Raw genomic sequence first — 16,251 nt, forward strand, 5'->3', positions numbered from 1 at the left:
TCATGTAACTCCTTTAAACTAAATTTTCAATTTAATAAAATGCAGGTTTTATATCAAATATCCTTTCTACTTTAGATTTTTTTTACTGTTACATTGAAAATCATATTTATTTTTCTTGGTATTTCAGATTTTAAAACTATCACATAATTTGTTCTATCATGTTTGATATCAAACAATTTGATAAACATTTCTCGCATCATTTTTAATTTTTGATGAACAGTACACAATATATCTCTGGGTTATAATATTTATATGTAATTATACTGTAGCTAGTAAAAATCTGACTATTTTAGTCAAAGTACAAAACAATATTTCCTTAATGTTTTAAGTGTTTCAGGTTCATCAGTAAAATAGATTTTGAGAAATTGCGTTGAAATATACACAGTATTAGCTGTTTGTATTTTCTTTACAAATATTTGTTGTGGGATTTTTCAGTACTAGAGATTGAACCCAGGGTCCTCGCCCTGAACTACACCCCCAGCACCCTTCTCGCCACTGCCACCCCTCTCCTACTTTTTTTTTTGGCACACAGAGTTTTGCTACATTTCCCAGGCTGGGCTCAAATATGTGATCCTCTTGCTTCAGCTTCCCAGGGTGCTGGGATCACAGACATGTGCCACCACTCTGGGCTTGATGTGGGATTTAATTTTTAAGGACTTATTCTAAGAATAGAGAGTTTTTGTTGTATATTTTGAATCCAGTAAATAAAGTAATAGTCATCTAGAATACCAAAAAGTGTTGTTTTTTCCTTTTCCTTTTGCTCTATCTTTATCTCTTCACATTCTTGGATTATAGTTATACTGGGCACAGTTGTGAGTCCAGGTGCTCAAGTTATAATGCAAGTCTGCTGAAGCTTCTTCCTCAGCATTTCTAATAAATGAAATAAATAAATCATGTTCATCTGCCCCCTAGCTTGTCTGTTAACTTTGTAGCCATTTCTTCCTACCCGCCCCCTCCACCGTTCCTGCCCCTCCAGAACACACACACTGCTGTGGAATCTCACCGGGGAGGGAAACCTGAATGTCCCCTGAGGGGCCTGGCTGCTCTGGTGGGTGGGTGGTACGTAGCTGGGGTAGTGTCCCTCCGTCCTTCCAGGTTTAAAATCCCAGTGTCATATTGATTCCCTTCTTTCGCGCTTCCATTTCTTTTCCTCTACCACCACCACCTCCTCCTGCTACCCAAGTCACATGCCCTATCAGTCACCACTTGCAGTGAGTACACTGTTCCCTCTCCTCGTCTCCACTGTCACTGTCCTAGTTGAGACCATCGTGATCTTGTGTTCCGTCATCTCTCTTTCCTGAGTCATTCTTTAGGTACTGCCAGAATCATCTTACTGGTGTTCAGCTTAGAAGATGTTGCTGGCCACAAGAGCCTTTGGTTTCTCTGTTTTGCCAAGCATCTTCGTGCTGCCCCAACCTCCTATGTAGCCCGGGCTGTCAGTCCTCTCTCCACGTACACAGCCCGTGATTTTGTAGTTTGCTCCCCTTTACCTGCGTGCCTCTGCTCTTGCTTTCCCTTTGCCGAAAGTATTTGCTCTTCGGCCTTTCTCGATCCCGGCACTGGCGCTGTGCGGCACTGTGGCCCGGTGTGTCTGTTCAAACTGAGATTCGCCGGAGGTGTAAAGCACGTGTCAGATGTCAGTGTCTTCGTGTGGAAAAAAAAAAGAAATAGCGTTAGTTTGTATTTTGACTGCACGTTAAAATATTTTATATATAATTCATTAAAAAGTTACTAATTTTACCCCTTTCTTTTTTAATGTAACCATTCGAAAACTTAAATCCAGGTGTGTTGTTTACACTGCATTTTTATGGGCATGGCTGCCCTGTACCACCTGTCTCTGTCCTGTGCAGCTCCCCTGGTCGCGTGTGAGCACACATGTCCCCCTCATGAACCCTTTTCTCTCCCATTTGCCTTATATATTTTAGGGTTCATGTTATAATCTGAATGTAGTACTTTACACATTAAGCCTTGAAGTATATTTATTTATGAAGAGATAGTATAGTACTGAGCTAAAAGCTCAAAATTGGGAACCAACCTGCCTGGTTCAAATTATTGCTCTGATATTAACTTTGTGACCTGAGATAAGTATCATAACCTTTCTAACCTTCAGTAAAATCACATTTTTGAAAGTAGAGCTAATAGTACCTAAGAAGTATGATCAAATATAGTGAAATGTTTAAATGTTAGAAATGTATTATGATAAAAGATACATTGTCATTAGCCTCCCTCAGAATACTCTCCCTCACTTGAAACACACTTATGCCTGCCACTTTCTGCAGCAGATCTGGAAGTTCTTTCATGAATGTCTTTAGTTACACTGTCGTGGCTAATAGATGTACAGAGTTGATTCAGAATGTTTACAGCTTTCTTATAGAAGTATTGGGAGGATTGAATGAGTGAATATATAGAAAGCACTCAGAACAATCTCTGGCACAAAGTACAATATCCGTACTTTGCGTATCTGTTAAGGTTTCTAACACTGTGCCAGCTATCACTGCTTCTGTCACTACAAGTACTCCTGTTGGTGTATACCTGACTTATGTCTCAGTGAGGTCTTCTAGAAAAGCTACAGCTTCTTTTCGTTAACACATAGCCATGATTAGGATGTTAATAAGACCTTTCCTTCCTATGATATTAATTATCACCTTTATTATCAGCATTAAGCTGAATTTTCCATCAGTGTATAACACATCTCTTCTATACACATTTTTTAAAATAGCAGTTGTATTCTCTTTTTTCTTAGTGCATATTGATTGTACAGAATATTGGGTGTCATTAAGGCATTTTCATACATACATATAACATACTTTGTTGTTATCTATCCCCTCCCATGTTTAAACAAGAAATGATTTCAGTACACATGAACAACATGGCCTTATTAAAGTTGCTTCATTAATATGACTCTGTGATTCTGGCTTGTTCCATTGCTCCCCCTGGGAACATTTCCTGGATGACACAAAAATGCTTCAAAGACTACTCTCCTTCCTTTTACAGCGGCCTTTTAGACTCACTTAAAAGTATGTCATATCATGCTTCCCCACTTGTCCCCGCGCTTTCTTGCCTCTGAGCGTTATTCTAGCCATCATCCCTATTCTAGTGGCAGTACCTCCCTGTGCATTTTGCTCTCTCAGAGTCATTTCCTGTGGCTCTCTGTTATAGTCAAGTCATTTATATCCCCATTTTATAAAAGAACCTTCATACAATTAAAACCAGTTTTTCCTGAAGGCTGTGTGGGGAATGTGACTTTGTCATGAGGAGGAGATGGTTTAGGGCACAAGGTAGGTGACATCCGTCTACACTGCACCCTGCTGTAGACTTATAGCTATGATGAGATGTAGCCATTGTGTTTTAGCACATGGGATTTCTTTGTTTTCTTGTTTTTGATCAGAAATGGAAAATGTCTGCTGTAATTGGAGCTACACACGTAGGCTGAAGGGGAGTGTAAATTCTAAGTGAGGTCACGCTTTCTTTCAGCTAATTTAAGCACATTCCACACCAGAAGGTAGCAGTCTGTGGCCCCACCACCCTTGCCATACCTGTAATACTGGGGTTTTAACTGGTGTCCTTTCTCTCCACGTGTGTTTTTCCCACTTCCGTGTTCTCTGAGGCTCATCAGGGCCTCCTCATCCCACCTTCTCCCTCCGCCCTCCCGTCGGATCACACTTGGCCTTGATGTTCACACCACTGCTCACTTCCACGGAAGGAAGATGAAGCTGGAGATGCTGCTCAAGCTTGGACTGTTCCTGGACTCTGCTTCCTTGCCTCTCAGTTATAGGGAAACAGCTACCCTTAGTTGGATTGCATCCAGCTGTCTTTAAACAAGCCTTCATCCTAGTAGAGCTTCCTCACCTCCCTAAGGCTTGGCTGATAGCATCACAGACACTTACAGTGAGTGGCCCCCACCAGCTGTGGATGTTGTTCACAGTCAGAAGTTTGTCCTTTACTAGGTTTCTAGGATCTTAGCTCAAAAACCCTTTGCACATGCAAAAATCATTAATAATAATATTGATTCAGTTGTGTTATAATTAGCCATTAATAAATATTAATAATATAAATAATTCCTGAGGATTATTCAGTTATCAGGCTTGAAAGTTAATGTTCTACTCCTGGTTCCTCTGTGCAAGTACTTTCTGAACTTCTACAAAGTAAACATATCACCCCCTCTTTCTTAGAAGATTGTTCTGATGTCTCAGTGTCTTTGTCCATTTGTGCTGCTATAACAAAATACCTGAGAATGCGTCTTTTAAAAACAACAGAGATTCATTGCTTACAGATCTAGAAGCTAGCAGGTGCCAGGTCAAGGCAGCCACAGGTTCAGTGCCTGCTGAAAGCCCATTCCTGATAGATGGGACCATCTGGATGTTTTCACATGGTGGCCCGGGACAGAAAGCCAAAGGAGAGCACTCTACTCCCTTCAGCCACAAGGGTGCTAATCTCATGTGACTTAAGCACCTCTTACCCCCTCCCCCCCACTAATGCTGTAGCGTTGGAGGTTGGAGAGTGAGTTTCAGTATGAATCTGAGAGGGGACATGCTGTGACTGAAGCTGTAGCACCCCATGAGCTATTAGTGTGTGGCCATTTGGGGTCTTCATAGGCATTAGTTGGGTCTGATGCATATGATAAACAGAAATACCCTGGTGTGTGTGCCAGGCTGTGGACTCATCAGGACTTGGTGTCAAGTACTGCTGTAGTTCTCTAAATATCCCTGAGATTCTTTTGCCAAAAATGATGTAATCAGTGCTACTTTCTAGCCCTTGCATATTTGGGACATGATGTAAAGTGTTAAAAATTAACAAGATTTTTTTTTCACTCACTGAGCCAGGGGCAAGTTGTATCTATTAATGGTTCCAGTCTCACAGGGTCTGGCCTCTCTTTCCCTCATTTTGACACTCCTGAAAATGAGTGTGATGAAATCTGAGCTTTCATGAATATCTTTGTGTTGGCTGTTGACGCAGATATCTTATCTGGTGAGGACTTTTTCCTTATATTTCTTTTCTGTGCCTAAAATGATAAATGGGTAAGTAAAGCGCCAGGGGCTGAGAATCGTAATCCTGCACCTTCTCCATTATAAATAAGCTCTGTGACCATGGGCAAGTGGCCTTACCCTCAGTGCCCTTGTTCGTTAACATGGGAGATAGTTTAATAATGGAGGAACGAATGTGAAGGTAACATTGAGTGAGGTTATTTACTGAGGAGTGGCAGCATTATCCAGTTGTGCACATGCTTCTAGTCTCAGACAAGACACTGTACTAATAGCCACTGTTGCTGGCAAGAGTTTTTTGTTGTTTTGATTTTGTTTTGTTTTGTTTTTGAACAGTTGTATCTGATCAACCCAATATTCACTGCCCTTCATCAGCCATCGTATCATTTAAGATCATAGCCTTAGAAAACAGACTGTAAGGATTCAGATCCAGGCTCTGCCTCTTGCTGCTGTGTGATCTTGGGAAGATTATTTATATTCTCTTTACTTCTTTTTGCCATATCTCTAAACTGAGGAAATACTGCATATGTCCTTGACTGTTCTGTGGAATAAGTGAGTCATATATGAAAAGCACTTTAAAAAAGTCCCTTGCAGAGTAAGCACACAATATGTGTTAGCAGTATTACTTACTAGTCCATGGTCACAGAAGCTGGGGTGAGAAAATACCACAATACCAACCTAGCAGTGAGCTAGTTCACACAGGACTACTTCTGTTTTCTTCCCCAAATGATGACTTTGGGATTGCAGTAGTACCTTGATGTTCCCTAAAGCAGTGGCTTTGTCACTGAGGTTTGAAGTGTTTCTTGGTTTAGGATCAGCTTTCACCAGCATGAAAGTGATATTCAAATCTGGCATGGTGGTACACACCTATAATCCCAGCTACTTGGGAAGCTGAGGCAGGTGGATCACAAGTTTGAGGCAGCTGCACAACTTAGTGAGACCCTGTCTGAAGATAGGGGCTGGGGATGTAGCAGAGTGGTAGAGCACTGGCCTAGCACGCAGGGAGCCCTTGGTTCAATCCCCAGTACATAGAAGGAGAGAGGAAGGGAGGGGAAAAAATGATACTCAGCACTGCTGGCTGGGTGTATCAGAAGGTCACAGGCAGCAGGCTGCCTCTGCAGCAGCTGTAGTGCCCAGGCCAGCACTGGGTGACTCAGAATCAGGAAGAGTGAGTGTCCTGTGAGTCAGTGAGTCAGTGAAGCATGTCAGAGCAGTGCTGCGTGGCAGGGGGACAAGAAATTACCACAGTTGACAAGCCAGCCAGGCGTTGTGTGAAACAAAATGGAGTCACTCTCTTTTCACGGTAGAGACTTAGCCCAACCGGGGATCCCAGAAGCAGTGTCATAGAAAGTGACAGGCCCTTGACAAAAGCTGCAGTTTCTCATGACCAGGCCTGTGCCACGTGAGTTTCCAGTGAGAGGGATACTAGCCAGCTGCTGTCCCTGCCTTTCTCTGGTGGTCACAGTGGGGAAGTTGTTGAGAACTCATCCAGCTCATCCCCTTCAACACAGAAATGAGCACTGAGCACCCAGAACAGAATGGGACCTGCTCTTCCTCTGCCCCATGAAGTTCCTACCTCAACTTCAGACCAGGCTGGCCCCTCCCCCCAATTTTTACTACAATTTGCACGTTAACTCAGGGCTATTTAATATAAGCATTGACCTGCCTCAACATTCGTTCTTTCTAGACATGTAAGTTTAAGGTGAAACAACTAAGTTAACTAATTACATCTTTTTTAAAACTTCACGAGAAATGATGACATTGTAAGCAACACAAGTCTGTCCCAGAGTCCAGTTTCTCAATAGCATCTATCTCTAGGGTGTCCCCAAAGAGAACCTGATCTTTTATAAAGCCCCGGGAGCCAACCCTTCTCCCACTAGACTTAAATTCTGGGGCTTTAAAAGAACAATATTGAGGTTGTTATTAATTCATCATTCAGGCTTTACTGAATTCATGTATTTGTCTCCGTGTGTTTTCCTGGTTCCCCTCTGCACGTCACTGACCTCAGCAGGCGCCTTTAGTTATCCCAGACTCCCTGTGAGATTGCTGCAGAGTGGGAGAGTGTGACTCGAACTTGTCCTTGGCCCCGGGTGTTCTCAGTTCATTAAGCAGCATAAGATAGTGGTGGTGAACCTGTGGCCCACATGCTGCAGCCAGCTCTTTGTTATCATTGAAAGCTCTCAGAGATTGGCCATCACTGGCATAAGACAACAGCACAGATGGGAGGAGAGCCAAGCAGATAGTGATAGGACACAAAGGTGGGACAGAGTGAATTAAGATGCTAGGAGAAAATCAAGAAAAATGTCATCAGAGGGGTAGGCCACAGAGTTGACCATTCTGGACAGGTGCTAGTAGGTTGCACGATGAGCTTGCTCAGAGAGGGGCACTGGAACACAGCATGCCTGTCCCTCAGTCTCACGTGGGAGTGTCCCCAGGATGACTTGCTAAAAGTCAGCGTCCTGGGCATGGTTAGTTAGAATCTCAGCAGATGGTAACTGTTTCTGGCTCTGTGGACCACGTGGTCTCTGTTGCAACTGTCACAACTTCTCAACTCTGCTCTTGTATAAGAAGCTGCCATAAATAATATGTAGCTGAGTGGGTGTGGCTGTGCTCCAATAAAACTTTATTTACAAAACAAGCCCAGCTAGATTTGCCACATGGACCATAGTTTGCCAACCCCTGATGTGATCAGGGTAAACTGAATTTGAAATAAACCAAAATAACAGCAGAATAGAGTTCAAGTAATAAGAAATAAGGTAATTAAAATAACTGTATGGTTTGATTTAGTGGATTTTATCATTTCCATCAGATTGTAGCTTCTATTCCATCTCTTAATGTGTATGTGTCTATACACACATATATACATATCTGTATTCAGTATTATTTGTGGTAATGTTATACCAATCACACTTGAGGATGGCTGAAGATTTGAAGTATAATGTTTTTGAGTGTCATTTCCCGATGACCACACATCTATTAAAAGTAATAATTTGCCAGGTTTCTTATTAATAATGTAATGGATATTTGAGGTAACAATATTATGCCTGTATGATTTTATAAATTATTCTCCCTGAGATCTGATGTTTAGTCACCTTCCAATTATACTTTCCAATTGAAGAATGCTGTGATCTGGGTTTAAGTCTCTGAAATTTCAATAAGTGGTTTTTTTTCAAAGTTTAATTTTAAAAGATTTGAGAAACTTGCCCAACTTTGTAGCTTTTGCCCTGTCCTGATACTCATTTAATTGGTTCTGCTAATGTGAATGCCCTTTCAAATATGAAAAAATAAAGCAAGAGGGAAAAGTTGATTATTTCTGTAATTGGATTTTCTCTTGAATAAAATTATTTTACCCACTTTATCTTTGTGACTTAAGGGATAGGGGTGGGGGACCACTTTCCTTTCATACGGTAGTCAGAAACAGACAGAAGAAGGTATAGTCTGTTCCAAGGTATCAGGATACTATATTGGTTATGATTGTAATTAATTACTGATGCTGAATGTACTCTGCCCCTTGCTTTCATTCCCAAATCTAAATTTCCACTGTTTGCAAAATAATTCCATCCAGGAAGAATTCTAATTACTTTAGTAATTATCATCTTATCTCTAAATGGAATTCAGACATTTGCTGCAGTTTATGAATGTTAGAAATGTTTCATTTCCTTTTCACCTTGAATAACAGAATACATTTTACTGAATCCAGCTTCATTGAACCTTATAATTCATGTTGCCATAGAAACAGAAAAACTCATATAAGAATTGTGTTAACAGTGCCATAGATAGTAAATACCTTCACTCTAACCAGCAGTGTCATAAAATGATTTTAATAACAGATGTGTAAAAATTCCGTGAATTTAATATGGTTCTTTTTAAATACTGTAACAGTATTATCCAGTATGCTTACTTTAATTTTTAAAGCAATATCTTTAGTCTTATGTAAGGCTTTGTGCTTATTCCAAAGTATTTGCTGTGGAATGCAAGCATGGTGTTACAGGATAAAAAACTTACTTATCCTAGTATTTGCTTAATTTTTAGTTAACAGTCATGATTCATTTGATTTTTGCTTGAAGGCAAACTGTACATTTTGAGCTCATACCAGGTTTAAAAATGTAATGGATGGCACTAAATTCTATGGTGTTATTTCTTCTTGTTGTCTCCACCTTTGTGTGTGTGTATGTGCGTGTGCATGCGTGCATGGGTGTGTATTTGACAGCCACTTTGCTTTCTCTGTTTGAGAAACAGTTTTCCTGTACATGCAATCAGTTTTTACTACTGGTATTTAGTAAGGTTCATTGTTTTATCATTTTTAATTCTGTCCTCTCAGAATATCCAGATATTTGCAACATGTTAGCAAATCATTCGACATTTTATCATGCATTTCTTCCTTTCCTTGTGTCATACATATTACTTATTTTACTTCAAAAAAGTAAAATTTTACCAAATTTAAATGACTCATTTATCTATTTTTAGCTTATTTAAGTAGTGGTATTTCTTCCAAAATAGAGAATTGAGACTAATTGAGATCAACTTTTTCTCAAGAGGCAGGCTTTGAAAGGCTATCTTGATTATAAATATTATGTATAATTAATATGTTAATTGTGTATTAGCATGCAGCTTTTGCCTAATATTTGAAAGCAGTTTCTTCAAGTAAACTCTCAAAAGGCCAGATTTTTTATAGGTGTTCTTCTGTGACAATTATCACATTTATTTACTTAAAGGAATACATTTATATTCTTATTGCATTAAGTTTCCAGACAAATAAGCTTGACTTTTTTATGCCTATCTTTCTATTATTAATTTCTAATTTATTACTTTATCCTAAGAGAATATGATGTGCATAAGTGTAGTCTCAAAGTAACAGAATAAGATTATTGATGAATTTGGTGGTTTTGATTAGAGTCCTATCAAGAAGAAAATGTGCTAGCTTTTTTTAACAATGAATATTTAATATAGGAAATTATTTAGTATAAAGATATTAGAAAACATTAGTTTTCATTGTCTTTGAAATAACAATAATTGACAGTGAAGACTCATTTTACATTTGTGACCTTCTCTTAGGTTAAAATATATGAAATTGATAATAACTAACCTTTTTTTAAGTTGCCCTCAAAGTAGTATTTCAATTTATAGATTCTAGTAAATTTATACTGTACAGATGATTATTTCAACTCAGATTAGTTAGGTACCTTACCTTTGCTGTTTTAAATATATATATATATATATTTTTACCCTAACTGACACTAGATCAACAGTTACCTTTTACCCTATAATCCATTCTTCTACTGTTTTTGGTTGATTCAAAACATTCACTGAAATGCTAACCTTAGGTGCATCACAGATGTCTTTAAAAATCAGAAGAAAACTATTTTCTTTTCCGCCCTAAAAATGCATCCAATTTTATGTACAATCTTAAGCGGCCCAGATAGCAAGTAAATAAACATTAGAGTGACATAGAAAAGAAAAAGGACAGTGTTGGTAGGATGCTGCATTATTTTTCAATCCTTTAATCCATATTCATTATAAGCATTCCTACCTGAAGTAGTGTCCGGTACCCACACCACCTTCTCCTGAGTTTACAATGGGAGACTGAAGCTAGAGCCCTAAGCAGTGAACTCCATGGTCAGAAATTGGATGGGTGGGTGGGTGGATGGACGGATGGACGGATGGACGGATGGATAAGCAGTGGATAAACTTGAGAATCAGATGGATATTTATTCATTTGAACAAAATTTCCAAAAAGAAAATTGTGTACAGCACTGCTCTTTAAGCTGATTATTTTTTTAAGTAAAAGTTTATGTGGGATTATTTTTCATTTTCAACTTGTATTAGTGCAGTGACCTTTAACATAAACTTTCAGAAACAAATGAAGTGGTACTGTTATCCCTTCATTAGCTATTTTAGGACCTTTCTCAGGTTTCACTGGCAGAACATTATTCAGATCTAGAGCATTAAAAAATCTCTTATACTTTACACATAAACTAGTTCACCAAATGTCAGTGTCTTCCATTTTTAATATTGCTGCTGATAAGGAAAAATCAAACTGACCATGTTATATAAGCTCTTTTAGAATACCTCTTATATTCTGATTATATGTCCTTCTGTAATTTTCTAGTACTTCTCTGTGGCACCAGGTGACACAAAATTTGAACAGAAATATCGGTCATAGGTATGGCAGAAGGGGAGAGCCCAGGCAGGTTTATTTTTTCATGTCTGTTAGATTCTTAAGAATCCTACTGTGTGCGAGTTGTTATTTTAAATGCTTTGCTTTCATTACTTCAGTTGATCTACAAAGCATCCAGGAAAGGATGTGGGCTTGTCCCCACTTTGTAAAAGAGGATCCTGAGGATCAGATTAGTGGGATAACATGTGATACGCAGGTTGGTAACTGGGGGCCCAAAGCTGCCTGGGTCTGAATTCCACCTTCTCTCTTCTGATGTCATTACTGATTCCTCTCGCTGAGCTATGTGCAAATAGCAGCAATTATACCCACCTATTTCTTCATGAGTAATGATAGTGATAACAACAAGAAAGTTTCTTAGGAAGAGTAAATTTAACCAATAGTCATTTAGATTTTAAAGTGCCTCTATAGTCTCAGGACAAGTAGTGTAAAGAGCCCAGATGGGATTGGAAGGTTTGATTTTAAATTGATTCTGCCAGCAATAGCCTGGTGACCTTATTATAAATCTCTTTAACTTCTGCAGACCACAACTACTTCTCTTTAAAATGTAGTACCAGAAATACAAGTAGGTTTTACTATATTGTGATGAATTGCTATGCAAATGTTATTATTAATAATGAGTTTTATTTTCTTTGAACTTAAGATCAGCCAAGGCTTGTAGAACATAAGTGAAGTGAGAACATCTGTGAAACAAGTAGGAACAACTGGTTGGCTGGGTGGTGATAAAAGCTATAGATTAGTCCTCTCCTTTACTACATCCTGACTCTGTAACTATGATTTACTCTGTCTCTCTGAATCTTATTTCTCTAATGGTATTTTCGCCAGTTCTCATGGAGCCTGAAACAGAATCTACCTTAGAAGATTATATTAAACAAAATATAGGTTGTGAACATAATGCTTGGTATTTAGTGTTTACATCATAAATGATAAGTGTTATCATGTCTCTGAAAAGGTTACCTTCATAATAGCTAATGCGTATTAAGCACTGTGTGGCAGGTACCATCTTGAGCAATGTATGGACTCATTAATCTTATGGATGAATACTTGTTACTCAGCCTGTTTTACAAAAGGGAATACTGAACAACATAAACCTAAGTATCTTGCCCAGCAGCAGACAGCTAGTTAGAGATGAGACATCTTATTATGCAAGGGGAGAATTTTCTCCCAGCTACCCTTGTTAAAGAGATTAGGAATGAACTCCCAAGGGACACTTTTATCCTGATGGCAATGGCTTTTCAGCCTTTATCTAAATGTTTCGGTGTTCTTTCTGTTTTTAGCCCAAAGTCATTTAAGTTTTTTAATAAAATTATGAGAATAATTTGCTGAAACAATTCTTGGTTTGAAAATATTGAATTGTTTCTCCTTAAGTTTCCTCTTTCAGTATAGATGGGATGATTCCTTATTGTCATGTGATTGTATTTGGGAAATGGGTCTAAGTTTTAAGTCTTTGATTTCATGCTCTGAACAGAATTCCTTTCAGCCTTAGCCTTGCCTTTAATGGCTTTGCCTTTTGCCCTTCTTTGTCCATGTTTAATTCCTTTGAAAACCTGTCAAAAGTTCAGCTACTAAGAATTCTTAGAATACATTATGGAGAGTTCTTGCCTTCTCTCTGTCTTCAGAAAGTGTTTTTTCCTTCCTGATTTTAATAGATTTATCTTGAGTATAATATAGATAACATACACTGTTCACCCATTGTAAGCATACAGTTTGAAGATTTTCAGTAAATGTGTACAGTTGTGCAACTGTCATTACAATTTGATTTTAGAATACTTTCATGATGTCAAGTTTCTTAATACTTGTTGGCTTCCACCCCCAGTTCCAGGCAATCCTAATCTGCTTTCTGTTTCAAGTTTTGCTACCTCTAAAATTCCATACAGATGGAATCATATAAATAATCCTTTGTGTCTTTTTTCTTTTACATAAGAATGTTTTTGGAAAAAGCCCAATTGCCCATCAGCTGGTGACTGGATAAAGAAGATGTGATTTTTTTTTTTATAAAATGGAGTACTACTCAGCCATAAAGAACGAGAAACTAGAGACATTTATAGCTAAATGGATGCACATTGAGGCCATACTCTTAAGTGAAATAAATAGGACACACATGTGTAAATACTGAATAGTTTCCCTGGTGTGAGAAACTAAAAGTGTAAATAATGATCAAAATGTAGAATAGATAATGTGAAATAGGATGATAAGGCCCAAAGGGAAAGGGGAAGTGGGAGGGGTAGGGAAAGGGATAAATATGAGAAAAAGAAAAAATGGAAACAAAGCCTTTGTAAGTAGGGAGGGGTGGAAGAGAGGGCAGGGGAAGGGAGATTAAAATAAGAACCAAGAATATTTCTTTTAGAAGTATTCTCTAAAAGTTCTATGAAAACATAAATATAGAAATTTTTTAAAATTTAAAACATGCGAAGTAACTACGTACATTATAGTCTCAACTTCAATAAATTTGTAGAAATGATAATTTTTAAAATTTTTGGTATTTTGAAAATTCACAGCCTTTCAAAACCAGTGTCTATGCAGAATTAGCATTTTAAATATTTAGATTAATATTCCATTTTCTACTCGTAATTTCCCCTCAGCCACTTAAATCATATGATATTGAGTTAGAATTTGTTCCACTTCAAACTTCTTTGATTTTCTTTTGATTTGATAGGCAAATTAACAGTGTAAATGAGATTTTAATTGGATCACCTAAAGGGCCAAATTATTTTTGAGAATGTAAGTAGCATCATTTGCATATATAAAATTAATGTATAGATGAGCCTCATCTAACATTAAAGTGTAATGTCTGCTTTAAAAACATTTTATAATCAGCTAATATTCTTACATACTTTGAAATCAATTAAACTGCTTCTTTAAATATTTACTAGTATATCACTAATTCATGGTGACCTGCCCCCTTATATTACCAGTCCATGTTTTGTATTGATTATCAAATACATCCATGTATTAAATATTCCCTTCCTTAACATTTATAATGATTCATTTACAAGTTTGTCTTTCTTGTTCACTTGACCTTAAGGCCAAAGTAAGCAGGTGTTACATAAATCTGAGCTCAACTGTAATAAAACAAGGATGGGGGAAAATCAGTAAGGGACTTTCCTTTGGGAATACCCATAATCTATTGCCAAGTTCATTCCATTTCATAGATTAGGACAATAACCCATTTTCCTCATTTCTGTAGTATTTCTCATGCAGTTGCCAAGATTGATTGATTGATTGATTGATTTAATTTCCTGGGGAGTAGACTTCTCTCTCATTATCTGCTGTTATCTATTTTATTTTTAGTGTGGATTTCTTTTCATCAGGAATAGTTAAAAGGCAAGTGTAAAACTAGCTAACTGAAAATTATTTACATGATTTTTCTGTTCCACATGCTTTAGTTTAGAAAAATAGCCTTACAACTTACGGTTTTTATTATTTTTCAGATGTAATTTTGATAATTATTTTAAAGAGGAAAAAATGTGTTTTATTACAGTAAATTTTTTTCAAACATGCTATTATTTTTCCAGATGAATATTGCCTCTTTTCTGTTTAACATCACAGAGAAACCTTCCAGTCCTTGGAAGTTATCTTATGAATTAAAGTTTAGTCGAATCAATAACTAAATGAGACACAGTAGAAATCAAGAATAAACTGTTTTCTAAAATTTGTCAAACTTCTTTCACACAGGCTCTAAAGTCATATGCAAAGTGTCAAAAGCTGTTGTTTTCACAAAGCTTTTTCTATTAGGAACTTGGTAATTTGACTTTTGATCTCTCTTAGTCCCCAAACCCATTGTATTTATCCTTATGGAACTGCATTTAGATGATAGGAAAATTGATATTTGTTGTATTGTATGGTCTGAAATATTTTTCCTTTTCATCATGGATTCAGAATAACATTGAATTTTTGAATACCACTAATATCATTCTGTTAAAATATAAGAAAACCTTTTAGTATATTTTAGAGAAACCTAATGGCCAGAGAGAAATGACTCCTAAGATGCTAACATTTAGACTTACCAGAAACAAAGACAGTGGAACATGGTAGCTCATGCCTGTAATCTCAGCTTTCAGGAGGCTGGGCAGGAGGACCGCCATGAGTTCAAGGCCAGCCAGGAATACACAGTGCATTCTGAACCAGCCTGAACTATATAGTGAGACCCTGTCTCAAAAAAACCAGAAAAAGGGCCAGGGATTTAGCTCAGTGGTTCCGTCACTTGCCTTGCAAGCGCAAGGACCTGAGTTTGATCCCTGGTACAAAAAAAAAAAAAAAACCAGAAAAAGAAAAGAAACAAAGGCAACCCAGAGTCATTCTATGATAAAAGGCTTTTTGTGTTTTACTCTTAAAAGAATAGCAAAAATTACTATTCACGATGGAAAGTCAACCATGAATGAGAGACGCCAAAGTACGAAAACCTGGAGGAAAGAGGTAAAACTGAGCAGAAAAATTGGCACAAATTGTGATTAATATCCTTGGATAAATAAGAAAAATATGTTGCATGTCTGAAACAAAAACAGGATGATATCAAAATGAAAACTGAAGAACAAACTCTGAGAATTTTAAACTATAATATTGAATTAATTTTTTTAACTAGAAGATTGCAAGATATGCTTAAATTTTCCAGAAAGTAGAATAAAAAGTCATATATGGAAAATATGAGAGAAAAAGCTGAGGATTAACCTAGTAATTTCAACATTTAAAGGAGAGGAGTCCCTAAGAAAGAAAACTTAAGCTAGGCATGATAGCACATGCCTTTGATCCCAACACTGGGAAGGTTGAGGCAGGAGGATCGCTGCTAGTTCAAGGTCAGCGTGGGCATATAATGAATGCAAGACTGGCTTGAAGTACATAGCAAGACTCCATCTCACAAAAAGAAGGAAAGATTTTTAAATGATATAAGACAATTTCCTAAACTATAAGAGCATGCTCTCCAGATTGTTCCATGTTCAAATATTTAGACTTAATTCAAGGTGCTTTGTTGTGTACATTAAAAACATTGAGAATAAAGTTAATATTCTGAAGTTTTACAAAAAGGAAATGGTGTAGCATATATAAAGTAATGTATGGGGCTAGGGATGTGGCGCAGAGGTAGAGCACTTGGCTAGC

At 37.5% G+C, this 16,251-nt stretch overlaps 1 protein-coding gene across 8 annotated transcripts in view; it reads left to right on the forward strand.

Moving 5' to 3' along the window:
• Cdkal1 (CDKAL1 threonylcarbamoyladenosine tRNA methylthiotransferase) overlaps positions 1-16,251 on the forward strand; it is a 627,362-nt gene that overhangs the window by 459,657 nt on the left and 151,454 nt on the right. The window lies entirely within an intron of this gene.

Source organism: Heterocephalus glaber, unplaced genomic scaffold, assembly GCF_053883595.1.
Source record: "Heterocephalus glaber isolate CG9 unplaced genomic scaffold, H.glaber_assembly_v1.0 deba00001472, whole genome shotgun sequence".
Lineage (NCBI taxonomy): Eukaryota > Metazoa > Chordata > Mammalia > Rodentia > Bathyergidae > Heterocephalus > Heterocephalus glaber.